Genomic DNA, 19,333 nt, shown 5'->3' on the forward strand with positions numbered 1-19,333 from the left:
ACTGCACTCCAGTCTGGGCGACAGAGTGAGACTCCAACTCAAAAAAAAAAAAATAGCACGAGTGTTCCCATAAGCTGAGCAGAAGAGGTTGGTTTTATAGACAGAAAGAGCTGAGAAAAGCAGAAACAGAAAACAAAAAGCAGATGGGTGTTTCAAAGTGACTTTCATTGTGAAGGGCGAAGCAGCAGGGCCGGCCTTATCCTGTCAGCTAAGATCGGCTTGTCTGGGTAGTTGACTGTTATCTCTCACTCAGGTCAGATGAACAACTTAGCTTTGGCTCGATAAGGCAGGACTTCAGCTTGAGTGGTGCCGTTCTGGTCTGGTCTGTTGGGCCTAGGGCAGGAGCTCTGTGCAAACCAGAGACTCCTGGCAATGTTGTTCAACAACTAAAACGCGTCCTCCCTGAGCAGATTCTCTGCTCTGTTGCTCAGGCTAGAGTGCAGTGGCACCATCACAGCTCACTGCAGCCTCAAACTCCTGGGCTCACGCAATCCTTCTGCCTCAGCCTCCCAAGTAGCTGGGAGCCTCCCAAGCGCCACCACATCTGGTCCTTATCTTTGTTTTGACTTACTATAATCCTATCTAACATGATTTCATTTGGTTACCTGTTTAATGTCTGTCTCCCCAGCTTGAGTGGCAGCTCCATAAGGGGGAGATCTTTTTTTTTTTCTGAGTTGGAGTCTCATTCCGTCACCCAGACTGGAATGCAGTGGCACTCATGCTCATGGCCACCCCCGTGTCCACCTGCTGGACTCCGGCGATCCTTCCACCTCAGCCTTCCAAGTAGCTGGAACTACAGGCGCATGCTACCACGCCCAGCTAATTTTTTTGTTTATTGTAGAGACAAGGTCTCACCAAGCTGGCCGGGCTGGTCTTGAACCCACGGGCTTAGGCATTCCACTCGCCCTCGGCCTCCCAAAGTGCTGGGATGACAGGCTGAGCCGCCGAGGGAGAGATCATAACGTGATAAAGGTGTCCAGGACACACCACCCCAAAATATGCCACTTGGGGATATGGATGGCTGTGTGCTAAAGGCATCTGAGAAGCAGCAGATGTGGGCAGAGTCTCTCTCTGACCGCCCCGTGTCTGCAGATCCTCCAAAGGAACTGTCTGGCTTCATCTCCTCCCCGGCGGTCTCATCCACCCGGGAGGACGAGCTCTTGCCACAGGAGAGGAGGCTGGGAGTGCACACCACACTCACACTTTGGCACACACTGTCACCTATTCCTCTCAGTCCCCATGCATCTTTCCCCCAAACCATTGACTCGCCCCTGAGTGGCTTACATCCCCCTTCCTCTCCCCCAAGAGGAGGGTATATCACCTCCGAAAATCTCACGAGTGTTTTGAATGTTCCTTTGCCTTTCCCGTGATGTTCCCATGCACATATTAAATCTGTCTACCTTTCCGCCAGTTAATCTGCCCATTGTCCGTTTATTTCACAGGCTCAGCCACAGAACCCTCTGAGGATGGAGGGAAACCCTCCTTCCCGTACACTGGCGACACAGGTCTGTCCCTCGATGAGTACGTACTGAATTGAATGCATACGATTTTTTTTTTTTGAGTTGAAATCTCCCTCTGTCGCCCAGGCTGGCATGTGGTGACACACTCACGGCCACCACAGCCTCCACCTGCTGTGCTCAGGTGATCCTTCTGCCTCAGCCTTCCAAGTAGCCAGAACTACAGGCGCGTGCTACTATGCCTGGATAATTTTTTAAAATTTACTGTAGAGATGAGGTCTTGATTCATTCATATTTTGAGTCAAGGTCTCACTCCATTGCCCAGGCTAGAGTGTAGGTGGCACCATCACGGGTCACCACAGCCTCGACCTCCTGGGCTCAGGTAATCCTTTCACTTCAGCCCCTTAAATAGCCAGAACTACAGGGCATAATTTTTTTTTTTGTTTTTTTTACTTTTTGTAGAGACAAGTTCGTGTTATGTTGCCCAGGCTGACCTCAGAATTCTAGGCTCAAGCCATCTTCCTGTCTCAGCCTCCCAAAGTGCTTTGATTGTGGGTGTGAACCATGGTGCAATGCCTATTTTTTGAAGTATTAAATAAATAAATATTAGCACATGCAGGAGAAACATATCAAGAAACGCACCCAAAATTGAATGCATTTGGCTGGGTGCAGTGGCTCACGTCTAGAATCCCGGCACCTTGGGAGACGGAGGCGAAGGAAGTGCCTGAGCTCAGGGGTTCGAGACCAACCTGAGCAACATGGTGAGACCGTGAGTGTTCCACTGCCCTCCAGCCTAGGCGACAGAGTAAAAGACTCCAACACACAAAAAAAGAATGGATGAATAAATGAATGAATAATGAGATCATAATTGTGCATGATACTGCTACTTGTTGTCCTTTAAAAACATGTCTTGAAGTCGGGCTCAATGCCTCAGCCTGTAATCCCGTGCTCTGGGAGGCTGAGGTGAGTGGATTGCCTGAGCCCACGGGTTCAAGACCCTCCTGGGCAACTTGGCGAGACCTCATCTCTACAATAAATCAAAAAATGAGCCGGGCATGGTAGCGCGCACCTGTAGTTCCAGCTACTTGGAAGGCTGAGGCGGAAGGATCGCTGGAGCCCAGCAGGTTGGTGGCCGGGAGCGGCCACTGCACTCCAGTCTGGGCGACAGAGCGAGACTCCAACTCAATAAATAAATAAATAAATAAAAACACGTCTTGAATCCTGTCCAAACCCTTGATGGAATCTCAGACACCTGCAAAAGGACAATGTGTTGGTCTACCTTCAGCATCCCTTCATTTACTCATCCAAGCAATAACGCCTTCTAAGCATCTACTCCCACGCTGTCCGATACAGTAGACACCAGCCACATGGGCCTACCGCATGCTTGAAGTCTAGCTAGCGTGACTACGGAGTCACAGTTTTAATTTTATGTAGTTTTACTGAATTTAAATGTAAAAACGGATGCTCGATTCAGTTATTGGAAAACTTGCATATATATTTGGAATAATTTGGGTCTATAAATCTGCTTTTACAACTGTAAATGTTATGAAAACAAAATACGGATCGAGTATTTCTGATGAGACTTTAGCATCTGAATTGAGAAATGCTGCAGTCTGTGCAAACAAAGTGAGATCCTGTCTCTACAAAAAGTAAAAATAAACATCTTGCTGGGTGTGGTGGTGCAAGCCTGTAGTTCCAGCTACTCGGGAGGCTAGATTGCTTGAGCCCAGGTGTTTGAGACTTCAGAAGCCATGATCACACCACTGCACTCCAGCCTGTGTGACAGAGCAAGACCCTGTCTCAAGAAAAAAAGACATCTACGGCTCACATTATATTTTTCTTAGACAGTGCTCATCTACTCTGTGATACTCTGTGAGTGAGGTCATCACCCCATACCAGACTTCATAAATAGGTTAGTAATGACAGAATGAGTTCCCTACAACTATTGTCTGGCCAAGGTATCAAATTCTTCATTTATTAATTTAGTCTTTCATTCACTTGTCTAATTGGTCATTTATTCAATAAAACCTGAAAACATGGCTGGGCACAGTGGCTCACACTTGTAATCTTATCACTTTGGGTGGCTGAGGAGAGAGAATTGCTTGAGCCCAGGAGTTCAAGACCAAACTGGGCAATATAGCAAGACCTCATCTCTATAGAAAAAAAAAATTAGCCAGGCATGGTGGCGCTTGTCTGTAGTCCCAGCTATCAGGAAGCTGAGGCAGAAGGCTCTCCTGAGTCCAGGCGGTTGAGGCTGTGGTGAGCTATGATGGTGCCACCACATTCCAGCCTGGGTGACAGAGTGAGATCCCAAGTCAAAAAGAAAAAAAAGTCCGCAAACATCTGCAAATGTGAAGATATCTGTGGAGTACTTTGTCAAGCTTTAGAGTTTCATAGAAAAATAAACCACAGTTCTTGCTCTCAGACATCCTCAAGTTTGTGATGTTTTCTCAAACTTTTTGTTTGCTGACACTCAGACTTTACCCTGTTTATCACTTGCTCTCCTTATTTGTATGTTTGGGAGTAAGTTGCATACATCATGGGCCTTTTCCCTAAATACTTCCATGTGTATGTTCTCATAAGGATATTCTCTTTTATCACTTTATTTATTGCAATTTTTTGTAGGGGTCTTGCTATGTTGCCCAGGCTGGTCTCAAACTCCTGGCCTCAAGTGATTCTCCCCACTTGGCCTCCCAAAGTGCTGGGATGATGGGTGTGAGCCACTGTACCCAGCCTTACATCACTTTAGCACGGTTGTAAATGTCATGGGTCTGTTGCCTGATGTGTGAGGCCAACCAATATGTCAAGAAACCAGGTTGCAGCCGAGAAAGAGGTTTAATCATAAAGCCGTGCATGAGGAAATGGAAGGGAACCTCACTTCTGACTCCCCGAAGCGTTTGCGCCTAGGGTTTTTAAGGGTTTTGGAGTGAATGGGAGAGGGGAGGGTGATGACATGGGATGGGGAGTTGAAGAAACTACAGTCACATGCTGACTTGGTTCCTCGGTGGGGGTCTTCAAACTGGTTGGCATAAGTGGCTTTGCTGGAATATGGGATCTGAAAAACAACCTAAGCAATTCTTAAACAAAAGCTTTATGATTCTTACGTCAGAAGTTCCATCTACAGGGACGCAAATGCTCAGTGTCTAGTGCTACGGTGTGCGACTCTAGGTTACAAAGATGTGGACCAAAGTACAGCCCGAGTGATGCTTAGTTAAGACTATATTTCTAGCCGGGCACTTTGGCTCACGCCTATAATCCCAGCACTTTGGGAGGCTGAGGAAAGAGGATTGCCTGAGTCCAGGGGTGGGCAACTTGGCGAGAACTCGTCTCTATAATAAATCAAAAAATTAGCCAAGCGTGGTGGCGCATGCCTGTAGTTCTAGCTACTTGGAAGGCTGAGGCAGAAGGACAGACTGAGCCCAGTGGACCAAGGTTGACGTGGCTGTGAGCATGCCACCGCACTCCAGCCTGGGCAACAGACAGAGTGAGACTCCTACTCAAAAAAAAAATGAAAACAGACTATGTTTCTGTCCAGAATTCTTGTGACCCTTATGAGGGTGGCTTCACAGGTATCGACTTCAGTAAACCTAACCTCAATAAAATGTGTCTAAATCTACTGTTTATACCCCAATTTTGTCGATTTCATCAGCTGACTCAACGATATGCTTTAGAGCATTTTCCCCTCCAATACAGGACCCAGCCCAAGATCAGGTATTGGGTTTGTCCTTATGTCCCTTTAGTTCCAAAATCCTTTTGAAGTAGAGATTTCTTCCCCATTTTACAGGTGAGTAAACAATGGTGCACAGATCCATTTGAGGCCTTCGCGGGGCTAGTCACACAGTTGCTGGAACTCATCCTGGCCGGTCATGGTGCCCTAAACTCCCATATGTCCAGTCCTGAGCCATAGCCTCTTAGCGATGATAACATCGTAAGAATTTCACATTTATGTATGGTGATGGTAGCAGCCTACTTCTGAGGTCTCTACAGAAATAAGGTGACCTGGATGCACAACCATTTGGAACAAATTTGGCATCATCTCATGAAGCTAAAGATGTTTTCACCCTGGAACCAAGCAACTCCAGTGCAAGGTGTATGCAGTCTTCAGATAAACTCTCACCCATGCGTAAGAACGTTCTTAGCAGCGTTGCTTGCAATTCCCCAAACCTGGGACAACCCAAATTTCCAAGGACCAGATGCTGTACAAAGAAACTGGGATATAGTCTATAATGGGATGCTATGTAGCACTGAAAATATGAGCTGTGACTTTGCACATGAAAATAAATGCACCTGGCTGGGCACGGTGGCTCACACCTGTAATCCCAGCACTTTGGGAGGCGGAGGCGAGAGGATTGCCTGAGCCCAGGGGTTCGAGCCCAGCCTGGGCAATTTGGTGAGAACTCTTCTCTACAATAAATCAAAAATTAGATGGGTATAGTGGTGCATGCCTGTGGTTCCAGCTACTTGGAAGGCTGAAGTAGAAGGATCTACTGAGCCCAACAGGCCAAGGCTGTGTTGGCCATGAACATGCCACTGTACTCCAGCCTGGGTGACAGAGTAAGACTCTGACTCAAAAAAAAAAAAAGAAGAAGAGAGAGAGAGAGAGAGAGAGAGAGAGAGAATGCACCACAAAAAACAAAAAGTACACTCTTTGGAATAATATACCAAGAGGGTTCATAGACATACAGTACAGTATTTGGGGACATATATATGAAGAAAAATTATAAATCTACAAAAAAGACAAGGGCATGGTATACATAATAATGTATTGCCATGTCTAGACAGTTTTAAAAATTGTAGAGTCACTGTGGGATCCCCTGGAGATGGCCACCTGCAGAATCCTAGCACTCTGAGGACCACAGTTTGAGAACCATGTGGTAGGCAGCTGTCTAAGACTCTATTCACGGATGTTCTGGGTCTTCTGATCTGATAGGAAAAAAACAAGGAAAATGAGGAACTCACAAAGAAAATGCGAATCTGTTCTACACACCAAGCCTCTCTTCAAAATATATGTACAAAGTGATGTTTCAAGTAGAAACTTGGATGGTGCCCTGCAGGGTCTCGATTTTCCACCATAAATCTCTTGTTTTGTTTTTTGCTTCTTTTCTTTTCTCAGCATTTAGAGTCCGCCTCCCTAAAGTCAGAGGAGCCTAGGTCTGGGGGCAGAGGAAGGATGGACCGCAAAGGGGCAGGAGGAATCTCTTGCGAGTGATAGAAGTGTTCTGTGTCTTGACTGAGGCTATAACTTCATGCAGATATGTACACACTCATCCGATTGTGTACTCTCACGTGAAGTCTGACAATGCTTTGTTCAGTGCCTGGCACGTAGTATGTCCTCAGTAAACCTGGGACTCCTAGACACTTCAAACAAAACGACTAAGGAAAACCACAAGGGGCAGAAACTAGGATCTCTTGCCTGGTTTTGCTTTTATTTTGATTTTATTTTCTGGCACAGAACATTTCCTTTCCACTTTAGATTAGAGGAATAAAACATGCTCCCACGTTGACACATGAACCAGGATAAGCAATGATGAATGCCACCCTGCATTTTCCCTGACATCTAATTTCCAGGTCAGCCTCCAGGGCCGTGGTGGGAAGTAGGGGTGTCTATCACCCAAACCACATCTGAGGTCATGTTGAAATGGACAAGTACAGCCAAAAAAAACAATAGTGAACATTTATTGGGCATTTACTGTATGCCAGGCACTGCACTTTACGTAGATAAGAGTATGAATGTTTCATTTTTCTAAATCGCAATAAATCTTATAACAAGGATTCCCCCATGTGACTAAGGAGAAATTCAATTTCACGTATTCTTTTGAAGGGGGATGGAGGGGTTATCTTATTTAGAAGATTTAAGGAAGGGCCTTCAGGTCTGGATGCTTTCTTTTCTTTTTCTTTTTTTTTTTAAGAGATGACAGGGTCTCTCCTGCTCCCGGCAGATCAGCCTTTGCTTTATTCAGGTCTTAAATAGCTTGGATGAAGCCAAGCCACATCACAGAGGGCAATCCGATTTACTCAAAGTCCAGTGATTTATTTTTAAAATTTTATTTTAATTACTTAATCTATTTTTAATTAAATAATTTATTTACTTGAATTTGATGCCCAGGCTGGAGTGCAATGGCACGATCATGGCTTTCACCACAGATTCAAACTCCTGGGCGTAGGCAATCCTCCCATCTCAGCCTCCTGAGTAGCTGGGACTACAGGAACATGCTACCACACCTAGCTGATTTTTTTATGTTTTGTAGAGACGAGATCTTGCTATGTTGCCCAGGCTAGTCTCAAACTCCTGGACTCAAACAATCTTCCTACCTTAGCCTCCCAACGTGCTGGGATTATAGGCATCAGCCACCACGCCCGGCCAATTATCTTATTTTTTTTGAGGCAGTGTCTCTCTCCCACTCTGTTACCCAGGCTGGAGTACAGTAGCACAATCATAGCTCACTGCAGCCTCAACTCATAGGTTCAAGCAATCCTCCAGCCTTGGTCTCCCAAGTAACAAGAGCTACAGGTGTACACCATTACACCTGGCTAATTTTTAAAAAAATGTTCTGGGCCAGGGACGGTGGCTCAAGCCTATAATCCCAGCACTTTGGGAGGCCAAGGTGAGAGGATTGCCTGAGCCCATGGGTTTGAGACCAGCCTGGACAACTTGACAAGACATAATTTCTACAATAAATAAAAAAACTAGCCGGGCATGGTGGTGCATGCATGTAGTTCCAGCTACATGGAAGGCTGAGGTGGAAGGATTGCCTGAGTCCAGAAGGTCGAGGCTGCAGTGGCCATGAGTGTGCCATTGCACTCCAGCCTGGGCGACAGACTCAAAAAAATTTTTTCTGTAGAGATGGGGGTCTTGCTATGTTGCCCAGGCTGGTCGTAAACCCCTGGGCTCAAGTGCTCCTCCACCTTGGCCGCCTAAGGTTCTGAATACTAACAAACCAGCTCAGGCTGGGCCCCTGTTGGGCAATGTGGGGCTCTGGGTCTCCGTGTCCTCCAGTCCAGTGTGAGTTTCCAAGGCCACACCAGAAGCCACTCCTCTAGGGATCCTGCCACCCTGGGCCATCCTGAGTCCATTGCTCCCCAGACTCAGGGACAGGGCATCTCCCAGGTTTGAGGCTCTTCAAACACAATGAGCCATCCCCTCCCTCTCAACTTGGTAGGCCCCCTTGAAAGCACTTCTCCTCCTTTTAAGATAAACCTACAGGAAAGTAGGCTGGGCATGGTGGCTCACACCTGTAATCCCAGCAATTTGAGAGGCAGAGACGGGAGGATCCCTTGAGCCCAGGAGTTCCAGAAAGACTGGGCAACATAGTGAGTCCTGGTCTCTACAAAAACTAAAAAAGTTAGCTGGGTGTGGCAGTACAGGGCAGCAACCTGGGAGGCTGAGGGAGGAGGATCTCTTCAGCCCAGTCTTTCCTGGGTGACAGAGTGAGACTGACTCAAAAATAATAATAAGCCTACAGGAAAATAGGGTGGGCATGGTGACTCATACTTGTAATCCCAGCACTTTGGGAGGCAGAGGCAGGAGGATCCCCTGAGCCCAGGAGTTCCAGACCTGGGTAACATAGCAAGACCTCACCTCTACAGAAAGTCAGCTGGGTGTGGTGGTACCTGCTGGTAGTCCCAGCTACTTAGGAGGCTGAGGCAGGAGGATCTCCTGAGTCCAGGAAGTCAAGGCAGTGGTGAGCTGTAATCATGCCACTATACTTCCGCCTGGGTGACAGGGTGAGAATGACTCAAAACAAAAAAAAAGCAAAGAAAAGAAAGAAGATAAGCCAACAGGAAAACAAAGGTACGACTTTTCCAAATAATGTGTCCAAGTCTGTCTCCCCAGCAAGGGAGAGAGCTCAGCCGCCTCCCAGCTCTCCCTGCTCTCCCGGCTCTCCCGGCTCAGGAAGCCTCTCTCTCGCCCATAGCGTCAGGCTTCCCAGAGGGGCTATGTGGCTGAGCACTTTCATTTGAATAGTTACGTATGTATGTTCATGGGACTTGAAATACAATGAGTCCACAAAACTCATGATTTCAAGCAAAGAAGTTGACTTTAAAATGAATTGATTTTTTCTTTTTTAAGGGTTTTTGCTTGTTTGAGTAGGGGTATCAGTCTGTCACTCAGGCAGGAGTACAGTGGCAAGATCTCAGCTCACCACAGCCTTGACCTTTTGGGATCAGACGTTCTCCCATCTCAGCTTTCCGAGGAGCTGGGACTAAGGGTGTGTGCTACCACACCTGGCTAAATGTTTATTTTTCATAGAGACTAAGTCTCACTATCTTTTTTTGAGTTGGAGTCTCACTCTGTCGCCCAGACTGGAGTGCAGTGGCCGCTTCCGGCCACCGCAGCCTCGACCTGCCGGGCTCCGGCGATCCTTCCGCCTCAGCCTTCCAAGTAGCCGGAATTACAGGCATGTGCTACCACGCCCGGCTGATTTTTTGATCTATTGTAGAGATGAGGTCTTGCTGCCCAGGCGGGTCTCGAACCCGCGGGCTCAGGCAATCCACTCACCTCAGCCTCCCGAAGGCGTGGGATCACAGGTTGAGCCACCGAGCCCGCCTAAGTCTCACTATCTTGCCCAAGCTGGTCTCGAACTCCTGGGTTCAGGTGACCCTCTCACCTTGGTCTCCTAAAGCGCTGGGATTATAAGCATGAGCCACCATGCCCAGTTAAAAAAAAAAGGCTTGCATGGAAATTAAAATCTCCTCTGGGAGAACAGTACCGGGCCAGACTGCAGCTCAGACTGGGCGACAACAGCCCTGACCAGCCCTCTGCTTCCTTCACAGAGGAAGCGAAATAGACTTTTGTGGGTGAAATGGTTGGCTGAGTTGCTATGAGGCCTTTAATCAAGCCCAGGATCTTGATTAGACTGTTGCCAGGATTTGGAGTCTGCTGCCGAGGTAGGGAGCCCCTCAGCCGCCTGCCCAGGCACCGCAGGCTGGTATGCAGCAACCGGGTGGGCAGGAAGGCTCCCACGTGCCACCGGAGTGGAGACTCCCTCTCAAAGGACAGGAAGCATCCTGAATTGTTGTTGATGGAACTGAGCACTAAACTCCGACCTTTTTCTTTACCTTGTCGAATTCCTAACTCAGGGGCCTGGGAAATGGGTTTTTTAATTAACCGTATACAATGTTCACTTTCCAACCTGACACTGGCATAACATCACGCAACAGATAAAGGAGGAATACAGGTCAAAGTATTTCATGACCTGTAAAGTTGTCCTCTGGGGACTCTGGGCACCTTTTAAGACACCCACCTGTTCTCTCTGAAGTCTGCCACCTTTGAGGCTCCACCCGCGTGTCCAGAAGCCTGACTCCCTGCCATTCCTCAAGCGGCCCTTTCCCTTCGCTACTCTCAAAAGCCCTTAGCTGACTCTTGCTGCTGACCGCCGATCAAGACATCTTTGAATCCACCTGTGACCTGCAGGCCCCCGCTTGGAGATGCCCGACCTCCCTGAGCTGGACCAATGTAAATCTCACGATGTGTTGATGGATGGTTTTCTGTAACTGCTGTCCTCCCAAAATGTATAGAACCAAGCTGCAATTCAACCACTGCAGGCACATGTTCTCCCGGACCTCCTGGGGATGAGTGTCATGGGCCTAAGGTCACTCGCCTTTGGCTCAGAAGAATCCATCTTATATATTTTGCAGAGTCATCCCTGATGCAGTGGAACAGTGGGGCTACTTGTTACAAATGGAGGCAAAGCCCCAAATAAAGGGAAGGGTACTCACACACGTGTGACTCGACATACGTTCAAGGATATTCATTTTGATAAAATATGAGCGACAGCCCCAATGTTCACCACTCAGGCTGAATAATCATGGCTCACCCTTGAAATTGGACCCAAGTCCAGCTACTTATTGCCCAAAAGCCAACACAAGAGACACGAGTTGGTGGAAGGAAAAATAGGTGTTATTGAAGAGCCAGCGACCTAAGGAGATGGTGGACTAAAGTCACAAAGACCACCTTGAATTTTCAGGCCGATTAGAAGGGTTTTTAAAGGGAAACTTTGTGTAGAAACCACATGAGAGTGGCACAGAGTGCAGGTCTTGTTCTGCTGACCTGTCTTGGGTAGTGGTGCTCCCAGAGGTCCAGTTGGTATTATCTTGGCTGCAGTCAGTTTATGGATTAAGCATCCCGTGACTCCTCCGAAGAGAAAGGGTCCTGCAGTCAGGATTCCATTCCTGGTCAGTTTTAAGATTAGCCTCTGAAATCCTTTCCTTTCTTTCTTTTTTTGAGGCGGAGTCTCACTGTCGCCCAGGCTGGAGTGGCATGCTCACAGCCACTGCAGTCTGCACCTGCTGGGCTCAGGCAATCCTTCCGCCTCAGCCTTCCAGGTAGCTGGAACCACAGGCATGTGCCATCATGCCTGGCTAATTTTTCTTGATTTATTGTAGAGATGAGGTCTCGCCAAGTTGCCAGGCTGGTCTTGAACCCCTGAGCTCAGGCAATCCTCTCGCCTTGGCCTCCCAAAGTGCTGGGATTACAAGCATTTCCATATCTAATAGTAAAAGTGATTTGGTCTTCATTTACAAGTTTGGTGATGCTTTTGTGACCAGAAACTTGACTTCTGTTTATATCAATTAGCCATGGGTAAAATTGGTTTCTTTATACATCGTTTGCTTAAAGTTGCAGTTTCAAGAGCCTTACTGACAACAGTGAGTGAGGACTTACTGTACCTGGAATTTTCTGTCGTGGGTCAAAAAAGCTTTTCTGATATCACTGATATGTAATTTAGTCATGGGATTAAACTTGATTCATAAGATTGTGGCCCTTTTAGTTCATTCAGAGTGGGGCTTGTTATAAAGAATCTGGCCTTGAGGACAGAGATGATAATCCTGGCTCTTCCTCTCATAAACTAAGTGACCAAGGGTGGGTCACTTGGCCTCTCAGGACCCCTGCTGTTTCATTCTTTCAATATGTGTCGAACACCTATTATGTCCCAGACGCCGTCTTAGCTTCTAGAGATGCAGCAGTGAAGAGAGCAGATGAAGGTGAAGATGAATGTCTATTGCTGTGACACTCACATTCCAGTAGGGGTTTGGTGCTGGCTGAGAAGGAGTAAGCCCGTGGCAGACTCCGGCGATTCTAACTAAAGTCTCTGGACAAAATTCAAAAAGCAATTCCTTGAGGACTCTGAAAAGCAGACAAAAGGAGGCAGGTTGTGTCCAGGCACCGACACCCAGGGAAGCCGCCCATACCAGGGTGATTTTCTTGGTTGTTTTTTCCCTTTTTTCTCTTGAAACTTTGACCTGGGGGCAGGTTCAGATATAGAACCTCCCAGTGGGGACACCAGAGTCTAAAGCGCCAAAGATACTGTCTTACCAGGCAGAGGACCTGGGGAAAGGTGCCCCATGAGGCCTGAAGATTGGGAGAGGGAAAACAATCCCCATTTTCCCCTCTTTTTGCTCTCCTGGCTTTGTCCCAAAGGCAGTCCCAGTCACAGAAGAAGGCAAGGCCCGTGTGTGCAGGTAACACTCTGAGGGAAACTCCGGGCTTCCAGTCAGAGGATCAGGAAAGGGGGCCCTGTGAGTCAGAGGGTGTGGAGAGACTCCTAGAAAGGAGAGAGAGAGAAGAGGATCCTCTAGTTCTGGATCCACACAAGACCTGGGTTCACACCTCGCTTGCATGCACAGCACAGGCACAAAGCAGCCCAACAAAGGCCAGAACCAGACTCACAGCGGAACCACCATCCACAGAGGCCAGGCAGAACTTGCTGTCTGAATCTTGCAGGTGGGTTACCCATCACACAAACCCCAGACCACCTTAACAGAATCTAGATCCTAAACAAAATAATAATCAAAATGTCCAGGATACCATTTAAAGTTACTCAACATACAAAGAACCAGGAAAAAGGACAAATTCTCAAGAGAAAAGACTAGGGTAACCCTGGCGTTGGAATGATCTTAAAGCAGCTATTTAAACTAAGCTCCATGATACTAAATTAAATGTACTACAAGCAAATGGAACGGTAACGGTTCCCAGCAGAAACACCAAAACAATTTTGAAATTTTATAACTGAAAAGAAGAAGGTATTACCTGAGTAATACCAGAATGGAGGTGACAGAGGGAGGAATCAGTGATCTTGAAGACAGAGCAATAGCGACAACAAACACAGGAAAAAAAATTGGAAAAAGAAAAAGAGCATTCCCTTAGGGATTTGTGGAACAATATGGAAAGTTCTAAAACTGAGTCATAAGAGTCCCAGAAAGAAATGGGAAACAGATTGGTACAGGGAAGAGGAAAACTTGAAGAAATAACGGTTGAAAACTTCTCAAGAAGCTCTGTGAACACCAAATATGATGAAATCAAATAAAACTAGGCCTATTCATATCAAACTCAAAGTGTTGAAAACTAAAAATAGCTCGGTGTGGTGACTCACACCTGTAATCCCAGCACTTTGGGAAGCAGAGGCGAAAGGACTGCCTGAGTCCACAGGTTTGAGACCAGCCTGGGAAACAGGGTGAGACCTCATCTCTACAACAAATTAAAAAATTAGTAGGGTGTGGTGGTGCACACCTGTAGTTCCAGCTACTTGGAAGGCAGAGGTGGAAGGTTCACCTGAGCCCAGCAGGTAGAGGTTGTGGTGGCTGTGAGTGTGCCAGTGCACGCCAGCCTGGGCAACAGAGTAAGACTCTGACTCAAAAAAAAAAAAAAAAGAGAAAAGAAAACCAAAAATAAATAAAACATTTTGAAAGCAGCTACAGAAGAATGATATGCATACAAGGAAACACTGATTTCAATGATCACAGACTTCTCATCAGAAATCAGAGGCCAAGCCGGGTGAGATGGTGCATGCCTGTAATCTCAACACTTTCGGAGGCTGAGGTGAGAGGGTTGCCTGAGCCCTAGGCTGCCTGAGTCCAGCCTGAGTAACATAGCAAGACCTCGTTTCTACAAAATATCAAAAAATTAGCCAGGCATGGTGGTGTGTGCCTGTAGTTCCAGTTACTCGGAAGGCTGAGGTGGGAGGATTGCCCGAGCCCAGGAGGTCGAGACTGTGTTGAGCCATGACTGTGCCATGGCAGTCCAGTTTGGGCGACAGAATGAGACCCCCAATTCAAAAAACAAACAAACCATTGTTGTAAGTCTTGTACATTTTACATGAAGTGGTAAAATATTAACTTTAAGTAGACTATAAAATATTAGTAATATGTATGTTATAATCTCTAGAGCAATCATACACACACACACACACACACACACACACACACACACACACAAATACATAGGCATAGACTCAAAAAGCCAAATGACCAATTAAAATGGAATTCTAAAAAATATTAAAATAACCATCAAAAAAGAAAGCAGAAAAGAAGGGAAGCACAAAAAGCAGAGGGATAAACAGAAAACATCATACAATCATAGATTTAACCCATGTCAATAACTACACTAAATGTAAATGGTCCAAATATACCAATTAAAAAACACAGTTTAGGCCAGGCATGGTGGCTCATGCTTATAATCCCAGTACTTTGGGAGGCTGAAGTGGGAGGCTTGCTTGAGGCCAGGAGTTTTGAGACCAGCCTGGGCAACACAGTGACCTCATCTCAACAAACAAAAAGTTAACTGAGCATGATGGTGCATGCTGAGGCTGAAGCAGAAGGATCACCTGAGCCCAGCAGGGCAAGGCTGTGGTTGCCGTGAGTGTGCCACTGCACTCCAGCCTGGGCAACAGAGTGAGACGCCAACTCAAAAAAAAAATTACTATGCCCAATGGTGATAGGTACTAAGGAGAAGAATAAAGCACGGGAAGAAAACTTAGGGTCTACAGGAGTAGATAGTTTTATATGGAGTCCTTAGGGAAGGACCAGGAGGTGAGGGTTGATCCGTGTGGCTATCTGCAGGAAGAGAAATCCAGCCTAGCGCAGCTGTGAGGTGAGAACATGCTTGGGATGTCTGAGTCAGTGGGGAGACCAGGGTGGTGGATCATAGTGCACAAGAAGGAGCACTGTAGAAGGGAGTCAGAGAGGTTACGAGAGACAGGGTATGCAGGGTCTCATAGGCCACTGCAAGGATTTTGGCTGTTACTTTCAGTAATGAGAAGCCAAACCAAGTTTTGTTTTGTTTTGTTTTGTTTGAGTTGGAGTCTCTCTCCATCACACAGGCTGGAGCGCAGTGGTGCTCACAGACACTCCAGTGCTGACCTGCTGGGCTCAGGCAATCCTTCTGCCTCAACCTTCCAAGTAGCAGGAAATACAGGCGAGCGCTACCACGCCTGGCTAATGTTTTATTGTAGAGACAAGGTCTCTCCAAGTTGTCTGGGCTGATCTCAAACCTGCGGGCTCAGGCAATCCACTCGCCTTGGCCTCCTAAAGTGCTGGGATTACAGGCTGAGCCACTGAGCCTGGCCTATTTTTTACTTTTTTGAGTTGGAGTCTCATTCTGTCACCCAGGCTGGAGGGTAACGGCATGCTCCCGTCCACTGCAGCCTTGACTTGCTGGGCTCCTGCGATCCTTCCACCTCAGTCTTTCAAACTGGAACTACAGATACATGCCACCATGCCTAATTTTTTTATTTATTGTAGAGATGAGGACTCGCCAAGTTGCTCAGCCTGGTCTCGAGCCCGTGGTCTCAGGAAATTCTCTCGCCTCAGCCTCCCAAAGTGCTGGGATTATAGCGTGCGCCAACCCGTCTGGCACGTTGCACTTGCTTTTAAACTTTCACCTTTTTTCCACCTCTGCCACCCTATGGCTACAAGACCAACCCTTCTCTTCCTCCTTCTCAGTCTACTCAACTTGAAGACAGTGAGGATGAAGAGTTTTATGATGGTCCACTACCATTTAATGATAGTAAATATATTTTCTCTTCCTTATGATTTTTTTTTTTGAGTCGAAGTCTCACTCTGCCACCTAGGCTAGAGTGGTGGCCTGCTCCTGGTCACCACAGCCTCAACTTGCTGGGCTCAGGTGATCCTTCTACCTAAGCCTTCCAAGTAGCTAGAACTACAGGCGTGCACACCATGCCCAGCTGAGTTTTTTATTTATTGTAGAAACAAGGTCTCACCACGTTGCCCAGGTTGGTTTCAAACCCCTGGGCTCTGGCAATCCTCTTATCTCTGCCTCCCAAAGTGCTGGGATTACAGGAATGAGCCACCACAGTCAGCTATGATTATCTTAACTTTTTTCTAGCTTACTTCAAGAAGATAGTATACAGGCCAGGCACGATGGCTCAAGTCTATAATGCCAGCACTTTGGGAGGCCGAGACGAGAGAACTGCCTGAGCCCGCGGATTCGAAACTAGCCTGGGCAACATGGTGAGACCTCATCTCTATAATAAATAAAAAAATTAGCTGGATGTGGTAGCATGCACCTGTAATTCTGGCTACTGGGAAGGCTGAGGCGAAAGGATCGCTTAAGCCCAGCAGGTCAAGGCTGGGGTAGCCAGGAGCGTGCCTCTGCCTTCCAGTCTGGGTGACAGAGTGAGGCTCCAACTCAAAAAAAAAAAAGATGCCGGGCTCGGTGGCTCAGCCTGTAATCCTGCGCCTTTGGGAGGCTGAGGTGAGTGGATTGCCTGAGCCCACAGGTTCGAGACCAGCCTGGGCAACTTGGCAAGATCTTAATTTCTAAAATAAATAAAAAATTAGCCAGGCGTCGTAGTACACGCCTGTAGTTCTGGCTACTTAGAAGGCTGAGGCAGAAGGATCGCTGGAGTCCAGTGGGTCGACACTGGGGTGGCTGTGAATGTGCCACTGCACTCCAGCCTAGGAAATGGAGTGAGAATCCAACTCAAAAAAAAAAAAAAGCTATATGAGGCAGGGCACAGCGGCTCATGTGCAAGCCCAGCACTCTGAGAGGTGGAGGCAGGGGATCGCTTGTCCTGCATTCAAGACCAGCCTGGGCAACACTGAACCCGACTCAAAAAAAAAAACACTGTGTAAGAAAAAAATAATATATACACAAAACTACCTTTTTAGCCAAATTAAGTGCACAATTCAGTGGCATCAAGCATATTCACACTTGTGCAACCATCATCACCACATACCTCCAGAACGTTTTCATCTTCCCAAATGGAAATTCTGTCCCCATCATTCACTCCCCACCCCCTTCCCTAGCTCCTGGTTCCTTTCGTAGGACGATTAAGTCATCCCAGAATGAGGCCGGACACGGTGCTCCCGCCTGTAACCTGGGCACACTGGGAGGCAGAGGCAGGTTTCCTTGAGCCCAGGAGTTCGAGACCAGTCTGGGTAACACAGCGAGATTCCGTCTCTACAACAAGGTAAAAAAAAGTAACCAGGCATGGCGGTGCGCATCTGCAGCCCCAGCTACTCGGGATGCATAGGCGGAAGGAGCATCTGGATCCAGGCTGCGTTGACTCGTGATCCTGCCACTGCGCTTCAGCCTGGGCAACAGAGACTCTGACTTAAAAAAAAAAATGCTTTGGGAGGCTGAGGTGAGTGGATTGCCTGAGCCCGCGGGTTCAAGACCCGCCTGGGCAACTTGGTGAGACCTCATCTGTACAATAAATCAAAAAATTAGTCGGGTGTGGTAGCGCGCGCCTGTAGTTCCGGCTACTCGGAAGGCTGAGTCCGAAGGATGGCCGGAGCCCAGCAGGTCGAGGCTGCGGTGGCCGGGAGAGGCCACTGCACTCCAGTCTGGACGACAGAGTGAGACTCCAACTCAAAAAAAAAACAAAAAATCAAGTCTGTAATCCCAGCACTTCGGGAGGCCGAGGCGAGAGCATTGCCTGAGCCCAGGGGTTCGAGACCAGCCTGGGCAACTTGGCGAGACCGCGTCTTTACAGTAAAGCAAAGAATTAGCCAGGCGTGCTGGTGCATGCTTGTAGTTTCAGCTACTTTGAGGGCCGAGGCGGTAGGATCATCTGAGACCCGCAGGTCGAGGCTGTGGTGGTGTGAGCGTGGCCCTGCGCTCCAGCCTGGGTGACAGAGGGAGACTCCGACTCACGGTAAGCGGTTGCCTTCTATCCCGGCAAAAACAACAACGACAACAAAACAAAACAAACAAACAAGATGCAAGACAAAAATTCCAAACACCCTTCCCACAAGCCCAAATTCCTCCCTGTCAAGGCTCCAGTCCCTCGCGGGTTTCGGTCTCCCGCCCTGCGACGCGTGGGCACGCCCCCAAACCCACGTGACCCCCGGCCCACGTGACCTGCGTCCTCCCGCCTCCGAGGGCCGTGGTCTCCAGCGGGCCGAACCATCGTGACCGTCAGAACGGGGGGAAGACAGGTTTACAACTGCTACGGTAATCGTGGGCGCAGAGGATGGAAGCAGCCCTCGTACGTTTTCGTATTGCGCAGGGCAGTTGTATCTCTAGTAGGGCTGACCGTCTCTGGTTCTCCGCGAATTCTGGTTGCATTTTTGAATCGTCCGTTCTTTTGCCCAGTCAGTAGACGAGTCTAAAAATCCGACATACACAGGGGGAATTTAGTAATGGAAACTAAACGGTTTGTCTGGGTAAAGACTAAGAGGGCGTAAGCAGTCATTTGTCCAGCCGTCACTTTCCCATGGTACTAACTTTTGAGTTAGGTGGTATTTTCCTACCATTCCGCACGCTAACATAGTTTCTGGTACCCGCCTTCGGCGCCACAAATAGTTCAGTCCCTTCCCGCAGTGCCCGATGGGAAAAGGGGGGGAGCGGGTGCCATGTTGGACGAAACCATCCGCTGCCCAAAAGAGGTGGTTATCGCTCCCAATGAGTTTACTGCCTGACAAAAACAACCTTGAAGAATCCGGCGGAGCCCTTTCTTGTCCCAAAGATGGCACTGGATTGCTTGTGGCCACGGCTTTGCGGGTCTGAGTTCTTTCCGGCTCGTCGCGAGGCACCAGGGCGGGGGTGCTCCCCCTCCCGCAGCCTTGGTGCGGCCTCCCCCGCCGCACGCACATGGCTCGGCAGTAGCCGGCGCGGCGCGCGGTGCGGCCTGGGA

Source organism: Carlito syrichta, unplaced genomic scaffold, assembly GCF_000164805.1.
Source record: "Carlito syrichta isolate Samal-C Ts95f unplaced genomic scaffold, Tarsius_syrichta-2.0.1 Scaffold148200, whole genome shotgun sequence".
NCBI classification, from domain to species: domain Eukaryota; kingdom Metazoa; phylum Chordata; class Mammalia; order Primates; family Tarsiidae; genus Carlito; species Carlito syrichta.